The sequence below is a fragment of the Molossus molossus genome, unplaced genomic scaffold, assembly GCF_014108415.1.
Source record: "Molossus molossus isolate mMolMol1 unplaced genomic scaffold, mMolMol1.p scaffold_m16_p_1, whole genome shotgun sequence".
Lineage (NCBI taxonomy): Eukaryota > Metazoa > Chordata > Mammalia > Chiroptera > Molossidae > Molossus > Molossus molossus.
The window spans coordinates 185,368,489-185,385,410 of record NW_023425344.1 but is presented as its reverse complement, the minus strand read 5'-3'; positions in this window follow the sequence as shown (position 1 = coordinate 185,385,410).

The window sequence follows — 16,922 nt, the reverse complement described above, 5'->3', positions numbered from 1 at the left end:
TGGAAATTAAAAAAAGAAAAAAAGCTGGGGTAACAATACCTGAATCTGACAAAAAAGACTTTCAAACAAAGGTTATTGTAAGAGACAAAGAAGGAAACTACATAATTATAAAAGGAGCAATACTACAAGTGGATATAACTCTGATAAACATTTATATTCCTAACATTTGAGAACCTAAATATATAAAGCAAAGCTTGATGGACACAGAGGGAGAAATCAACAGTAATAGACTCACAGTGGGACATTTTTACACAACCTTGACATCAATGGATGAATATTTCAGGCAGAAAAACAACAAGAAACTATGGCCTTAAATGACACATTAGATTAAATGGATTTAATCAGTATCTTCAGAGCCTCTTACCCCTAAGCAGTAGAACATATGTTCTTTTCAAGCACACATGGAACATTTTCTAGAACAGATTGCATGTTAGGACACAAAACAAGTCTCAATAATTTTTTTATATATATATATATTATTTATTTATTTTTTGTTACAGATATTTTACCTTTTTGACCCCATTGGCACCCCCCTCCCCACCCCACCTCCGCCCCGTCCCTGGCTTAGTTGTCCATGTCCATTGGTCATGCATACATGCATATAAGTTCTGTGGTTTATCTCTTCCCACCCCCCTACCCCCTCTTCTGAGGGATGTCAGTCTGTGCCCTACTTCCATGTTTCTGGGTCTGCTGTATTCCTCAGACTGGTATGTTCATTATATTCCACAGATAAGTGAGATCATGTGGTATTTGTCTTTTTCTGCTTGGCTTCTTTCACTTAGGATAATACTTTCAGTTCCCTCCATGTAGTCTCAAAGGATAAGAGATCTTTCTTTCTTACTGCTACATAGTACTCCATTGTGTATATGTACCACAGCTTTTTTATTCATTCGTCTACTGATGGACACTTGGACTGTTTCCAGATCTTAGCTATTGTAAATAGTGCTGCTACAAACATGGGGGTACATATATTCTTTCTGATTGGTGTTTCAGGCTTCTTAGGGTATATTCCTAACAGTGGGATCACTGGGTCAAATGGAAGTTCAATTTTTAATTTTTTGAGGTAACACCATATTGTTTTCCGCAGCGGCTGCACAAGTCTGCATTCCCACCAGCAGTGTATTAGAGTCCCCTTTTCTCCACACCCTCGCCAACACTTGTTGTTTGATGATTTCTTGATGGCAGCCATTCTAGCAGGTGTGAGGGGATACCTCATTGTTGTTTTAATTTGCATATCTCTGATGATTAGTGATGTTGAGCATTTCTTCATATGCCTTTTGTCCATTTGTATGTCCTGTTTGGAGAGGTGTCTATTCAGCTCCTCTGCCCATTTTTGAATTGGGTTCTTTGTCTTCCTTTTGTTGAGTTGTATGAGCACTCTCTATATATTGGAAATTAACCCCTTATCTGATGTATCATTGGCAATGATGTTCTCCCATACAGTGGGTTGCCTTTCCATTTTGTTGATTGTTTCTTTTGCTGTGCAGAAGATTTTTAGTTTGATGTAGTCCCATGTGTTCATTTTTTCCTTTGTTTCTGTTGCCTTAGGTGATGTATCAGTGAAAATTCTGCTCCGTATGATGTCCGAAATTTTGTTGCCTACATTTTCTTCTAGAATTTTTATGGATTCACCGGTCACATTTAAGTCTTTTATCCATTTTGAGTTTATTTTTGTGTATGGTGTAAGTTGATGATCTAGTTTCATTTTTCGCATGTAGCTGTCCAAATTTCCCAACACCATTTATTAAAGAGGCTGTCTTTACTCCACTGTATGCTCTTGCCACCTTTGTCAAATATTAATTGAGCGTATTGCCTTGGGTCCATTTCTGGGTTTTCAGTTCTGTTCCACTGGTCTATATGCCTGTTCTTGTGCCAGTACCAGGCTGTTTTGGTTACAGTCGCTTTGTAGTATAACCTGATATCTGGTATTGTGATCCCACCTACTTTGTTCTTCTATTTTAAGATTGCTGTGGCTATTTGGAGTCTATTTTGGTTCCATATGAACTTTTGAAGTATTTGTTCTAGTTCTATGAAATATGTCATTGGTATTTTCATGGGGATTGCATTGAATCTATAGATTGCTTTGGGTAGTATGGACATTTTAATGATGTTAATTCTTCCAATCCATGAACAGGGTATGTGCTTCCACTTTTTTATACCTTCCTCTATTTCTTTTTTCAATGACCTGTAGTTTTCTGCAAATAGGTCCTTTACTTCTTTGGTTAAGTTTATTCCTAGGTATCTTAATTTTTTTGGTGCGATGTTAAATGGGATTGTTTTTTCAGTTTCTATTTCTGTGAGTTCATCATTGGTGTACAAGAATGTTGTCGATTTCTTGACGTTAATTTTGTATCCTGCTGCTTTGCCAAATTCATTTATTAAGTCTAGTAGATTTTTGATGGAGTCTTTAGGGTTTTCTATGTGTAATATCATGTCATCTGCAAATAATGACAGTTTCACTTCCTCCTTTCCAATTTAGATCCCTTTTATTTTTTCTTCCTGTCTGATTGCTGTGGCTAAGACTTCCAGTACAATGTTAAATAAGAGTGGTGAAAGTGGACATCCCTGTCATGTTCCTGTTCTTAATGGAAATGTTTTTAGTTTCTGTCCATTGAGTATTATGTTGGCTGTAGGTCTTTCATATATGGCCCTTATTATGTCTAGATATGATCCCTCTATTCCTACATTGCTGAATGTTTTTATCAGAAATGGATGCTAGATTTTGTCGAATGCTTTTTCAGCATCTATTGATATGATCATGTGGTTTTTATTCTTCATTTTGTTTATGTGGTGTATCACGTTTATTGATTTGCGAATATTGTACCAGCCTTGCATCCCTGGAATGAATCCTACTTGGTCATGGTGGATAATTTTTTTGATGTATTTCTGGATCCGATTTGCTAACATTTTGTTCAGGATTTTGGTGTCTATGTTCATCAGGGATATTGGCCTGTAGTTTTCTTTCTTCGTAGTGTCTTTTTCTGGTTTTGGAATTAGAATTATGCTGGCCTCATAGAACATGTTTGGAAGTCTTCCTTCTTCTTGAATTTTTTGAAATGGTTTGAGGAGAATGGGTGTTAGTTCTTTTTTGAATGTTCGGTAAAAGTCCCCCGTGAAGCCATCTGGGCCTGGGCTTTTGTTTGCTGGGAGAGTCTTGATTACATCTTCATTTTCTTTAGTTGTTATTGGTCTGTTCAAGTTTTCTATCTCTTCCCGGTCCAGTTTTGGGAGACTATGTGTTTCTAGAAATTTGTCCATTTCGCTTAGATTATCGAATTTGTTGCCATATAGTTGTTCATAGTAGTTGTTAACGATCTTTTGTATTTCCGTGGTGTTGGTTGTTACTTCTCCTCTTTCATTTCTGATTTTGTGTATATGGGTTCTCTCTCTTTGTTTCTTGGTGAGTCTAGCTAAGGGCCCATCAATCTTGTTTATCTTTTCGAAAAACCAGCTCTTTGTTTCATTGATCCTTTGAATTGTTTTTTGGTCTCTATGTCATTTATTTCTGCTCTGATCTTTACTATTTCCTTCCTTCTACTTGCTCTGGGGTTTTCTTTTTGTTTGCTTTCTAATTCTTTAAGTTGTGAGGTTAGACAGTCAATTAGTAATTTTTCTTGTTTTTTGAGGTAGGCCTGTAGTGCTATGAACTTCCCTCTCAGAACTTCTTTCGCTGCATCCCATAGATTTTGTGTTGTTGTGTGTTCATTTTCATTGGTTTCCAAGAATTTTTTAATTTCTTCCTTGATCTCCTAGGTGATCCATTCATTGTTTAATAACATGCTATTTAGCCTCCATGTGTTGAAATGTCTTTGCATGTTCTTGTTACAATTGATTTCTAGTTTCATGCCATTGTGATCTGAGAAGATGCTTGATATAATTTCAATCTTCTTGAACTTGTAGAGATTTAGTTTGTATCCTATCTTGTGGTCTATCTTTGAGAATGTCCCATGTGCACTTGAGAAGAATGTGTATTCTGTAGTTTTGGGGTGTAATTCTCTGTAGATATCTATTAAATCCATTTGGTCTAGTGCTTCATTTAGAGTCTCTGTTTCCTTGCTAATTTTTTGCCTAGAGGATCTATCCAGTGATGTGAGCCGGGTGTTGAAGTGCCCTGCTATGATTTTATTGTTGTTGATTTCTCCTTGGAAGTCCTCCAGAAGATTTTTAATATATTTTGGTGCTCCTATATTGGGTGCATATATGTTTATCAAGGTTATATCTTCTTGTTGGATAGATCCTTTCAATATTATGCAGTGGCCTTCTTTGTCTCTAGTTATGGTCTTCATTTTGAAATCTATTTTATCAGATATGAGAATTGCTACCCCAGCTTTTTTTTTCCTTTCCATTTTCTTGGAAATTTTTTTTCCATCCCTTCACTTTCAACCTATGTGAGTCTTTTGTTGTGAGGTGGGTCTTTTTTAAAGAACATATAGGTGAGTCATGCTTTCTTATCTAATCAGCTACTCTGTGTCTTTTTACGGGAGCATTCAGTCCATTTACATTTATGGTGATTATTGATATGTACTTATTTATTGCCATTTTTGTTTAGTGTGGTTCTATTTTTCTTCCCATTTCTCCTGGTAATTATAGCAGTCCTTTTAACATTTCTTGCAGTGCTTGTTTGGTGCTAATGTATACCCTAAGCTCTTTTTTGTCTGGGAAGCTCTTTATTTGATCTTCTATTTTGAATATTAGCCTTGCTGGGTAGAGTAGTCTTGGATTCAGATCCTTGTTTTTCATGACCTTGATTACTTCATGCCATTCCCTTCTGGCCTGTAGTGTTTCTACTGAGAAGTCAGCTGAGAGCCTTATGGGGTTTCCTTTGTAGGTAACCTGTTGCTTATCTCTTGCTGCTTTTAGGATTCTCTCTTTGTCTTTAATTTGTGGCATTTTAATTACTATGTGTCTTGTTGTGGGCCTGTTTGGGGTCTTTTTACTTGGGACTCTCTGTGCTTCTTGAACTTGAATGCCTTCTTCCTTCACCAAATTAGGGAAGTTTTCTGTCACTATTTTTTTTGAATATATTCTCTATCCCTTGCTCATTTTCTTCTTCTTCAGGGACTCCTATGATGCGAATATTATTACGTTTCCAATTTCCCATAGTTCTCTTAAGCTGCCTTCCTGTTTTTTAATAGTTTTTTCCTTTTGTTTTTCTGATTGGTTGATTTTTTTCTACCCTGTCTTCTAATTCACTGATCGAGTCCTCAGCTTCCTCTACTCTGCTTTTTAAACCTTCCAATGTGTTTTTCATTTCTGATATGTCATTTTTTATCTCTTCTTGATGGTTTTTAATTTCCAATTGGCTTATTTTCAGTGTCTCTATGTCCTTACTCATGCTGTTCAGCTTCCTCAAGATCATGGCTCTGAATTCTAGCTTTGTTAACATGTCTAATTGCTCCACATTGATCTCATCTTCAGTGGAGGTCTCTTGATCTTTCATTTGGCTTCTTTTTCTGTGTTTCACCATTTTGGTTATCACTGTGGGCTTTGGAGCTTGTCAAGTTTTCCCTGTGGGTGTTGGTGTTCTGCTGTTTGTGGCTCCCTCTCCTGTGTTTAGATGAGCAAGGGAGGACCCACATTAAACACCACTGTCAAGTCTTACTTTCCTGGTTAAAGTTGCCAGCCCAGGAAAGGTACTGTTATCCTCTAGCTTTTTGCCTGGAGGCTAGCAGTCAAGGTTACTTGATGAGTTTTGGTTTGTCAGTTGATTGAAAAGCTCCCTCAGGTGCTCAGCACAAGGGGATTTCCCGAGGGTGGGGTAGATGCTGGTTGTTAATGAGCTTCAATTTGCACTTCAATGGCCCACAGGGTGGGGTTGGATCTCAGAGAGAGGGACTGCTACCTCTCCCCAGAGCCCTGGGAAGGAGCAATATGCCCACAGTCCTGAGTGGCTGCCACTCAGCAAAAGCTCCGAGTGCCCTCCAAATCCCGAGTGTCCTGACACAGTTCCAGTCCAGTCTGCCCTCCCTCTGCTGGAGCCCAAGGTGAGTGGCTGTGGCTGTTTCAGCCTCTGTCCCGTCTCTGCGCTGTGGAGCCGCCTGGGAGTGTAACCCGAGGGCGCTGCTCCCAGCTAAGGCCGCTGCCGAGCTGCCGACCGTGGGCTCCTAGCCCCAATCTCGCACCTTCGCAGGCCTACCAGGATGGAGTCAGTATTCCTTGTTGTATGGTCCTCGCAAGCTGCTTTTCTGTTGCTTTTTCCCATCAATTTTTCTGTGTTATAGTTGTAATTCCAGTTTGGTTCTGGGAGACGGTCTGTGTAGCGTCCGTTCACTCTGCCGCCATTTTTCCATTCACACTCTTGGCACTTTAATGCTCTTCCATGTGGCTTATCGTTTTACATTTTCTGTTATCAATCTGTGGTACTGTTGAAGCATCTTTAAAGCACGCTGAAGGAGTATGTCCCAGAAGTCCTTCTGGCTCTTTCGGTTTGAGGTGCAAAACAAAGGACTGCAGTTACCAACCACTCTCACCACCAGCAGTTACCAAGTCTCAATAAATTTAAGAAGATTTAAATCATATCAAAATCTTCTCTGACCATTATGGTATGAAACTAGAAATCAACCATGGGAAGAAAACTGAAAAACACACAAAAACATGCAGGCTAAGTAATATGTTACTGAACAATGAATTAATTAAAATTAGATCAAAGAAGAAATCAAAGATACCTTAAAACAAATAAAAATGAGAACAAACAACCCAGAAATTATGGGACACAGCAAAAGCAGTCTCAAGAGGGAAAATCTTAGCATTACAGGCCTGTCTTAGTAAACAAGAAAAAACTCAAATAAACAATCTAACTCTAAACCTAAAGAAAATGGAAAACAAAAGAAAACTAAACAAAATAATAAACAAGTAAGCCCTAAGTAAGTAGTAGGAGGGAAGCAATAAAGATCAGAGTAGAGTCCTGGACAGTGTGGCTCAGTAGGCTGAGTGTCGTATTATGCATCAAGAGGTCACTGGTTTGATTCCTATCAATAGATAAAGAATTTGATGAAACCCAGCACCCATTTATCATGAAATCTCTCAGTAAAATGGGAATAGAGGGACCATACCTGAATGTAATAAAGGCCATATTTGACAAACCCACAGCCAACATTATACTCAATGGGCAAACACTAAAAGTGTTTCCCTTAAGATCAGGAACAAGACTGGGATGTTCACTTTCACCACTGGTATTCAACATAGTACTGGAAAAACAAACACAGCAATCGTAAAATAAGAACAAATAAAAGATACCCAAATTGGAACAGAGAAAGTAAAAGAGTCATTATTCACAGATGACATAATAATGTACACAGAAAACCCTAAAGACTCCACCAAAAATCTACTAGAGCTAATAAATGAATGCATGCAAAGGAGTAGGATACAAAATTAATATTCAGAAATCAGTGACAGTTATATACATCAATAATGAAATATTAGAAAGAGAAACTAAAAAAACAATTCTATTTACTATTGCAACAACAAAAATAGATATTATGAATAAATTTAACCAAGGAAGTAAAAGGCTTAAACTCAGAAAAGTATACAACATTGAAGAAAGAAAATGAAGAAGATACAAATAATAAAATTATATACCATATTCATGTATTGGAAGAATTAACATTATTAAAATGTCCGTGCTACCCAAAGCAATCTATACATTCAATGCAATCCCTATTAAAATACCATTGGCATAGTTCACAGATCTAGAACAAACATTCCAAAAATCTATATGGAACTAAAAAGAACCCAAATAGCCATAGCAATCTTGAAAAAGAAGAACAAAGTTGGAGGGATCACAATACTGGATATTAAATTATAGTACAATGCCATTGTAAACAAAACAGCTGGTACTAGCATAAGAATAAGTATATAGATCAATGAAACAGAACAAACACCAACAATTGACCTGTGCCATTATGGTCGATTAATATTTGACAAAGTAGGCAAGAGCACACAATGGATTAAAGACAGTCTCTTTAATAAATGGTGTTGGGTAAATTGTATGGGTACAAGCAAGAAAATGAAACTAAACCACCAACTTACACCATACATAAGAATAAACTCAAAATGGATAAAAATAGATAAAAGACTTAAATGTAAGTCACAAAGCCATAAAAATCTATGGAAGAAAACATAGGCAGCAATATTTTTGTTGATAGATCTCTTACGTCAAGGGAAGTAAAGGGAAAAAATAAACAAATGGGACTATATCAGACTAAAAAGTTTATGCAGAGCAAAAGAAACCATTAACAAAATGAAAAAGGAGCCCAATGTATGAGAGAACATATTCACCAGTGATAGATCTGATAAGAGGTTAATTTCCAAAATATATAAAGAACTAATACAAATCAACACCAGGAAGACAAACAATCCAATTAAAGAATAGGCAAAAGACCTGAATAGACACTTTTCCAAACAAGATATATAGGTGGCCAGTAGACATATAAAAAATGATCAACATCACTAATCATCTGAGAGATGCAAATTCAAACTGCAATGAGATATCACGTCAAATCTGCCAGAGTGGCTACCATAAGTGAATCAACAAACAAGTGCTGGCAAGGATGTGGAGCAAGGGAACTGTAGTGTACTGTTGGTGGGTATGCAGACTGGTGCAGCCACTGTGGAAAACAGTATGGAGTTTCATAAAAAATTAAACTGCCTTTTGACCCAGCAATCCCATCTCTGAGAACATATCCAAAGAATCCCAAAACACCAATTCGAAAGAATATTTGCATCCCTATGTTCATAGCAGCACTATCTACAATAGCCAATATCTGGAAACAGCTCAACCACCCATCAGTAGAATAATGGATAAAAAAGCTGTGGTAATTTACACAATGAAATACTACTACATGGCTGTAAAAAATAAGAAAATCTTACCTTTTGCACCAGCATTGGTGAACCTGGATATTATTATGCTAAGTGAAATAAGCTAGTCAGAAAAAGATAAACACCATATGATCTTACTTATATGTGGAATCTAATGAACAAAATAAACTGATGAACAAAATAGTAACATAGGCATGGATACATGGAACAGACTGGCAGTTATGAGAGAGTGGGGAGGAGGGGGGAACTGGATAAAAAAGGTGAAGGGATTAGCCAAAGAACATATGTGCGTAACTCCTAGAACATACAACAGTGTGGTGATGACCAGAGTGAATTGGGCAGCAGGTGCTGGGTGGAGGTGGTCAAAATGGGGGGTGGGGCTATGTGGAATGGGGACTTCTGTGATAGTGTTAACAATAAAAGTAAAGGGAAAAAATTAACTCCCATGGATTAATGGCTTAAATATAAAACCTGAAACCATAAAACAAATAGAAGAAAACATAGGTACTAAATTTATGGAACTTTTTCTCAGAGACGCTTTTATGAACTTGATCCCAAAAGACAAGGGAAGTAAAAGCAAAAATAAGTTAACGGGACACCACCAAACTATAAAGCTCTGAACAGCAAAAGAAAGCATCAACAAAACAAAAGGCAATCAACAAAATGGGAGAAAATATTTACAATACCTCTGAGAAGGGGCTAATATAAAAAATACAGAATGGGGCAAAAGCAGGTTTACCGTTGTGAGTACCTGAAACAGTTTATTCTTGTATTATTTATTAATTGTATTATTTTCCATATGAACAACTGTAAACCTACTTTTGCTCCACCCTGTAAGTAGATCTTATAACTCAATAACAAAATACAAACAATCCTATTAAATAATGAGCAGAGGACCTAAGCAGACACTTTTCCCAATAAATAATATAAATGACCAAAAGATATATTAAAAGATGCTCACTTACTATAAGGGAAATGCAAATCAAAACCTCAGTAAGATACAACTTCACATCTATTAGAATGACTGTTGTCAATAATATAAGAAATTACACCTGTTGTAGAGGATGTGGAAATTCTCATATACTGGTGGTGAGAATGTAAACTGGTATAGCCACTATAGAATACAGTATGCAGTTTTCTCAAAAAACAAACAAACAAAAAAATTAAGGATGAAGCTACTGTATTACCCAGCAATCCCTCTTTAGTGTAACTACTTGAAAATTTGAAAACATTTATTCATGAAGATATATACACCTTTATGTTCACTGCAGCATTATTCACTATAGTCAAGACATAGAAACAAGTATCCCTAATGGGTGATTGGATAAAGAAGATGTGGTAGATACATACAGTGGAGTACTACTCAGCCATAAGAAAGGATGAAATACTGCCATTTGCAACAACATAGATAGATCCTGAGAGTATCATGATAAGTGGAATAAGTCAGACAGAAAAAGACAAGAACTATATGATTTCACTCATATGTGGGATATAAAACAGAAAGCAATGAATGAATAAACAAAACAAATAAACTCATAGACACATACAACACTGTGAAGGTTACTTACCAGAGGGAATGAGGTGAGAAGAGTTTGGAGAGGGGGAAAGGGCTTAAATACGTGGTGACAGAAGGAGAAAAGACTTTGGGTGTTGAGCACACAATGTAATATACAGACGGTGTATTATAGAATTGAAGCTTGCATCAAGTTATTAACCTATTTCACCCTAATAAATTTAATTTTAAAAACGATAGCCCTCCAGTTATGTTACTGATTTATAAGGATATTATATCAAGAAGTTTTGTTTGTATTAAAGATGAGCATCTGCTCTTAGCACAGCTTTATTACTGGAAGGTTGTTACTCTCTTTGGTCTAGTAAATCCAATAATTTCTACCAATTCTACCTCAAACCTTCTAAAAGTTTCATGGGATGGAACCAGTAGCAGGCATGCAAATACAAAACCTCTTCTATTCCAGCACAACCCCAATGAACAAATAAGAGAGTTAATGCAGTTGTTAACTCTAAGTACATTTAATCTTTTAAGGGCAATGTCTCCCACCACTGCATCTACTTTGAAGTAGCAGTACATTAGGTTATAATTGGAAGCTCTATTTGGAAACCTATTCATTTGGCAACTGTTATAAATATCATGCAGAAGGATTTCCATAAAAGCAGCTTTATGAAATATTGATTGTTGGCTCCATTGGACCAAGGACCCTGAGCTCTTTTAAGTTATATGACTTGGACAAGCTATTTAGTGTCTGGGTGCCTCACTTTTCGTTGTCTGAGAGTGAGTGGTAATATTTTCTCTAGCTAGGAAATAGAGTTGCGATTAAAATTCAAGATTATAATAATGCACATAAGACTTCTTCAAATAACATACATTATTCTATAAATGAGTTTGATAATTTGTACTTGAATTTTGGTATTATAAATAAACTATTAATGGGTGAGTATAATAATAGGAAATATGTTCAAATATTTTTAAAAGATAGGGTTATATACACTAAAATGTGTGGAGTTTAAGTGTGCTGTTGGATAATTGTTGACAAATGCACACACTCCTTTAATACCCCAATCAGGATATAGAACATTTCTATCATGTGAAATAATTCTCTAAGACCAAGAAATCTTCCCCAGTTTAATTTAAGAGAAATTAAGCCATTTGTCCACAAGGAAAGCTGTACAAGAATTTTATATAAGCGTTATTCATAATAGCTCAAAACTAAACAATCAAGTTCCCAATAACGGGAGAATGTACAACCCAATTATGGCATATTTATTTGATAAGTGCTGTTTAGTAATAAAAAGAGGACTAAACATCAATACATGTAACAACATGAATTAATCTCTTAAATATTGAAAGAAGCCCAACACACAGAAATTATTCAATATGACTATGTCTTGAGGTTCTAAAAATTAAATAATGATGATGCTCTACACTATAGCAAAAAGATTAATGCATAGAAATAAATGTTCTGAATCTCAGAAAGAAAAGAAGTGGGTATCTGGGCATTACTAATTCTTCTTATTTTCTTTTCTAAACATAAGGATCTTCTTCCCTATTTTAATGTGTTCAGTTTTATGACTTAGGGTATATAGTATTTTACTGATAAAATTTTGTAAACATGTTTGAGGTTATAAGATATAAGAAGAGTTGTGTTAATATTGAACATATTTGAAAACAAAGTACAAATAATCCCCAAACAAATATATATTTGAACTTTGATCCTCTGACCTTTTGGAAGTATAAACACTATGTAATAAAAAAACAATTACTGAGTGGCTGCTACAAGAATTTTGAATAACTTTATAGGCTTTTCACTATATAATAGTCACCATTAATTACCAACAAGGGCATCTTGGGAATGGCTCCCATATGGATACCCTTTCATTGTGACATGGTAGAGATTTTGTCAGAATTTACTTAACACAGTGTCTGGAATTGCTTGGTAATTTTTATGAACTGAGATGTGTCAGTAAATGTGGACAAAATTAACACTGCTTACTATTTGCTTGACAGATTAGTGACACTTCTGTAACTTCTGTGCTTCATTTTTTGCCAAAAATTCATGAAGAGTATCTGACAAAGATTCTGACACTGATAGGGGATTATTTAAAAATGTTATGAACAAAATAAAAAATGATTGTGCCGCTTTCACATTTTAAAAAGTTGCAGTTGCCCTTGTGCATCTTTGTGGATTGTTTAAGAAGTTAGTAGTGTTTGTGCCTGACCTGCAAGCATTGTTGATCCTTAGTCATAATTTGGTTAACTGAATAAGCTCTGTCTTGTTTAGTGGAGATCCCAGAATCTTCATACTTGAAAGTATGAAAATAAATCACTTATTTGAAGGTAAGCAATGGGTCATCTAAAAACCCTTTCCTTGGGGAAACTCACATACATTGTGTGGCTGCTTTTCAAGTCAGATCCTGCTTGTCTCTCTGTTCTTCATTCTTTTTCATTTTTTCTTGCTAGTCTTAGCAGAAGTGAAAGTAAATGCTGATGGTGGCAGCATTCATCACTACTTTTATTTTTCACTGTGGAGATATCAAAATAGGAAAAACCTTACAGTGCTATAAAAAGATTGTTTTGTTATAGTACCTGAATACTTTCAGAAGATTTTCATTTTACAAAAACAAACATTTCTAATTATCTGTACCTATAGAATTGGTTCTCTGAGAATCTATTTTTATGTAGGCTCATCTTAAGGAATTCTTAAATAAAATCTGCCCTTGCAATACTTTCAGTTATTTTATTTATTTATTTTTAATATGATTTTATCGATTTTAGAGAGAGAGGAGTGAAGAGGGAGAGATAAAAACATCAATGAGAGAGAAACATTGACTGACTGCCTCCTGCACGCCCCCTGCTGGGGATCGACCATCAACCCAGACATGTGCCCTGACCAGAAATCAAACTGGTGACCTCTTGGTGCATGGGATGATGCTCAACAAACGGAGCCACAGAAGCCAGGGCACTTTCAGTTATTTTAAGTGTGTTTATGTGGCTTCCTTCCAGAGCTGAGTTTTATTTTAGAGTGGGTGTAAATCTGATTGTAAACCTGTAACTTCAGTAAACCAAAGTAGTCTATTTCTGCCCATGTTGTCTTGAATACCCTTCTTTGTAAGGGCCCATTATTTTGAGGGCAATAGTATATGAAGATAGTATCTTAGGGAACCTTTTTAATTATCTTGTATCTCTTCCACTGATATTTTAGTGATCACTTAGGTTAGAGGTTCATTATCTCATAGGTAGTTTTATCTTACTATTGATATTTGTGTGTCAATTTTCATTCAGAAAGCTTTGTGATTTCATCTTACAGTGCATTATCATCAAATTGAAAAAAAAAATTGAAAAGCAGTCATTTATCAAAGGTAATTATTTGTGAATTAAGCATGTCAACATAATGTTTTATGTATTGTATTTACTCATCTCCTGTATTTTTATAGGTTTCATGTGACTGCCATAAAGGTTTTTGCATAACAGTTGAATTTGTGTATCATATTTAGTTTATTCTCTGTAAGCGAGTTTTACCAACATTTTGCATTATCAGATCATGCTACACTTAGGCAATGATAACATTAGTACACTGGGGGCAAACACATAAGGATGCTTTGAGCAAACCATCTGAGGGTTTGACACACCCAGAGTCTAGAGTATTAAGGATCAGTATCTTGGGCTAGGCACCGTTTTGCATGCTGGAAACTACAGTGAACAACATAGGCAAAGTTCCTGTCTATTGTGCTTGTGTTATAAAGGTGCGTAACATACCATGAATACACAATATGTCTACAGAATATAAATAGGAAAAAGATATAAAGAGTGATGGGATAATGAGATATTTGAGTGCCTTTTAGGTAAGTTTATCTCAAAAGTTCTCTGTGAAGATAATTTTTGAAAAGAGAAATAACTAAATTGAGAGAATAGTCTTTGGGGGGATGTGGGAGGAGAGCATTCAAGCCAGAGGGAACAGCAAGTACAAAAGATCGAGTGTTAATAAAGAAGTCTGAGAAATCAAGAGAACACCAGGGTGGCTGATGTGGAATGGAATGAGGAATGTAAGACGGATTGGGGTTAGAGAGGGAAATAGTGACAAGATGATGTGGTACCTTTCAGGCCACGGTGAGAAGTTAGAATTTTAATCTATGTGAGGTGGGAAATAATTACAATTTTTTGAGCAAGAGAGTTATCTGATTTGACTTATAAATTAAAAGAATCATTTTGGCTTCTATGGGAAGAATAGAAGGCAGGGAGACAGAACAAATCTGGGAGACCAGTTACAAAGTTATAGCAATAGTTCAAACAGGAAATCTTAGTGACTTGGTCTAGGTAGTCTGGGGTTTTAATGGTAGAAGTGGTAAGATGTGATCAGATTCTGGATATATTTTGAAGACTGAACCAAAGAGATTTGATGATGGATAGGTTATTATCTCTTTATGAGAAAACAAATGTTTATAAAAGATTAATAACAAGAAGCAAATGAATGAAAAGTATAACATTAAGAATGTTGGTAATATTCTAGTCCTTTTTTTGGATAGAGGCTCATGGGTGCTCAATTAAAAATTATACTTTAAAACTTATGTAACTATTATGTGTGTCTTTCTTATTTATTTATTTATTTATTTATTCATTCATTTTTTATCCTCACCTGAGGACACCCTTGCATTTTTCTTTGACTAGAGAGGGGGGAAGAGACAGAGAGAAACATCAAGATGAGAGAGACACATCGAGTGGTTGACACACTCAACCCCAACCAGAGCCAGGGACCAACCACAACCGAGGCACAAGCTCTTAGCAGGAACTGAATCGGGACTCTCTGGTCCGCGGGCCAATGCTCCAACCGCCGAGCCAAACCAGCCAGGATTTAAGTGTGTCTTTCTTATATGCCTCAAAACTTATAGAAATATTATGTGTATCTTTTTATATGTATAAAATAGCACATGGGACTTAGTATTTAAAACATTGAGTATCATTCCCAAGATTTCCAAGCTAGTATGTACCACAAGCAAAATAGAAAAAAAGAGAAGAAGAAGAAGAAGAAGAAGTGGAAATGGAGGGCAAGTGGAAATCATCTAGCACATTATCACCCCTGTTCCTTTCAGTGTGCACTCGTCTTTGATTCATACTGGTAAAATGTTGCATATTAAACATAGGGGGCATATAAGTCACATCAATTACCATGTCATCATGGAATGATGTCATTTTAGTCTTAATTCAATTGTACCCTGAAAATGTTAGCTGCCATATTCATCCAATGGGAGAAAATAAAGGAACATAAAACAATACCAGAAACCATAGCTGTTTCTAAATAAGTCATTGCTACCATTTCTGTGGCTCAGTTGTCATGCCTATACTTTTCCAACATTCATTTTATATTGCCCATACCATCTGCCAGCAAACCAAATGAATAGTGTTCTTACCTGTTGGGTGACATAGCACTTTATTACTGTAGGATATGAGTCCTCGGTGGTCTTGTTTTTATTGAGTTGCTGAAATTTTTTATTTATTATGACTTTTGGGCAAAAGAATACCATGAATTCCCCTGGATTCAAACAGTACTTCTTGTGTCCATTACATGCAACTAATCCTGTTAAAAATGATCAATTACCCTGTCTAGTAAGATGACCTCCTTCTCTGAATGTTGGCTTAACCTTATATAGAATCTAAAAATAGCCGTGAATGCTAGCAATATCCAAATCACCTGAACCACTATGGTATTTGATAATAAAAACATTCTTCCCTTGGGCTTTAGCATCTTTAAGTCTATTGAACTCAAGGTCATAGAAATAGGAATCAGATTCTTCAACTGGGTTTGTAAGAGTAATAGGAAGAAAAATCAGTCCTAACTTCTTTTGGTTCCTGGGCTCATATAGAGAAAGTAGAATAATATTTTAGCTTTTGTTTGAAAAGATAAACTTTATCCTGTAACACAGCACCCCAAACCTACAAGGTTATCTATGTGCTGATTCCATAGCTGAATTTTCAACAGTATATTCCCCTGTTCTATCAAATCAAACGCTCTGAACAATGGGATATGCTTTAAGAACAATGAATTCTGTGGACATGAGCTCATTGCTTCTTCTATCCTTCAGATAAGACATTATGAGCCAGATAAGTCAAAGCATACACAGTTTTTAGTCAGTCCTTGTATATTCAACTTCTAAAGTTAAATGTGCTGTGCTTTTTTGCCCCAAGATATGTTTTAGCACTTTTATGAATAGTGCACATGGCCTGCGTGACTAGTAATGACATGTAACAACAGCAAATTTATCCTAAGAGGATTACTTTACAACTTTAGTAATTTTGCCCAAATATGTTAGCATAAAAGCTACTAAAGCAGGGAAGTTTAGGTCAATTGTTTTAAAATCTTTAATTATTTGTAACTAAGAGATTTTTTTTTTTAAAGAAATAGTAAGGAGCAAAATTGTATCATATGTCTAATTCAGGAATCTGGATGTTCTAGACCACATCAAAGGTGCTTGTTCTCACTTTCAAGGCATCTTAAAAGTTACATTTTTTCCATCTTCCTTAGCTTTTCTCTCTTAGAATCTGAGAAGACCTTAGAGTTAGTAATGCAGGTTTTGGCTTCAAAGACAAAAATGAG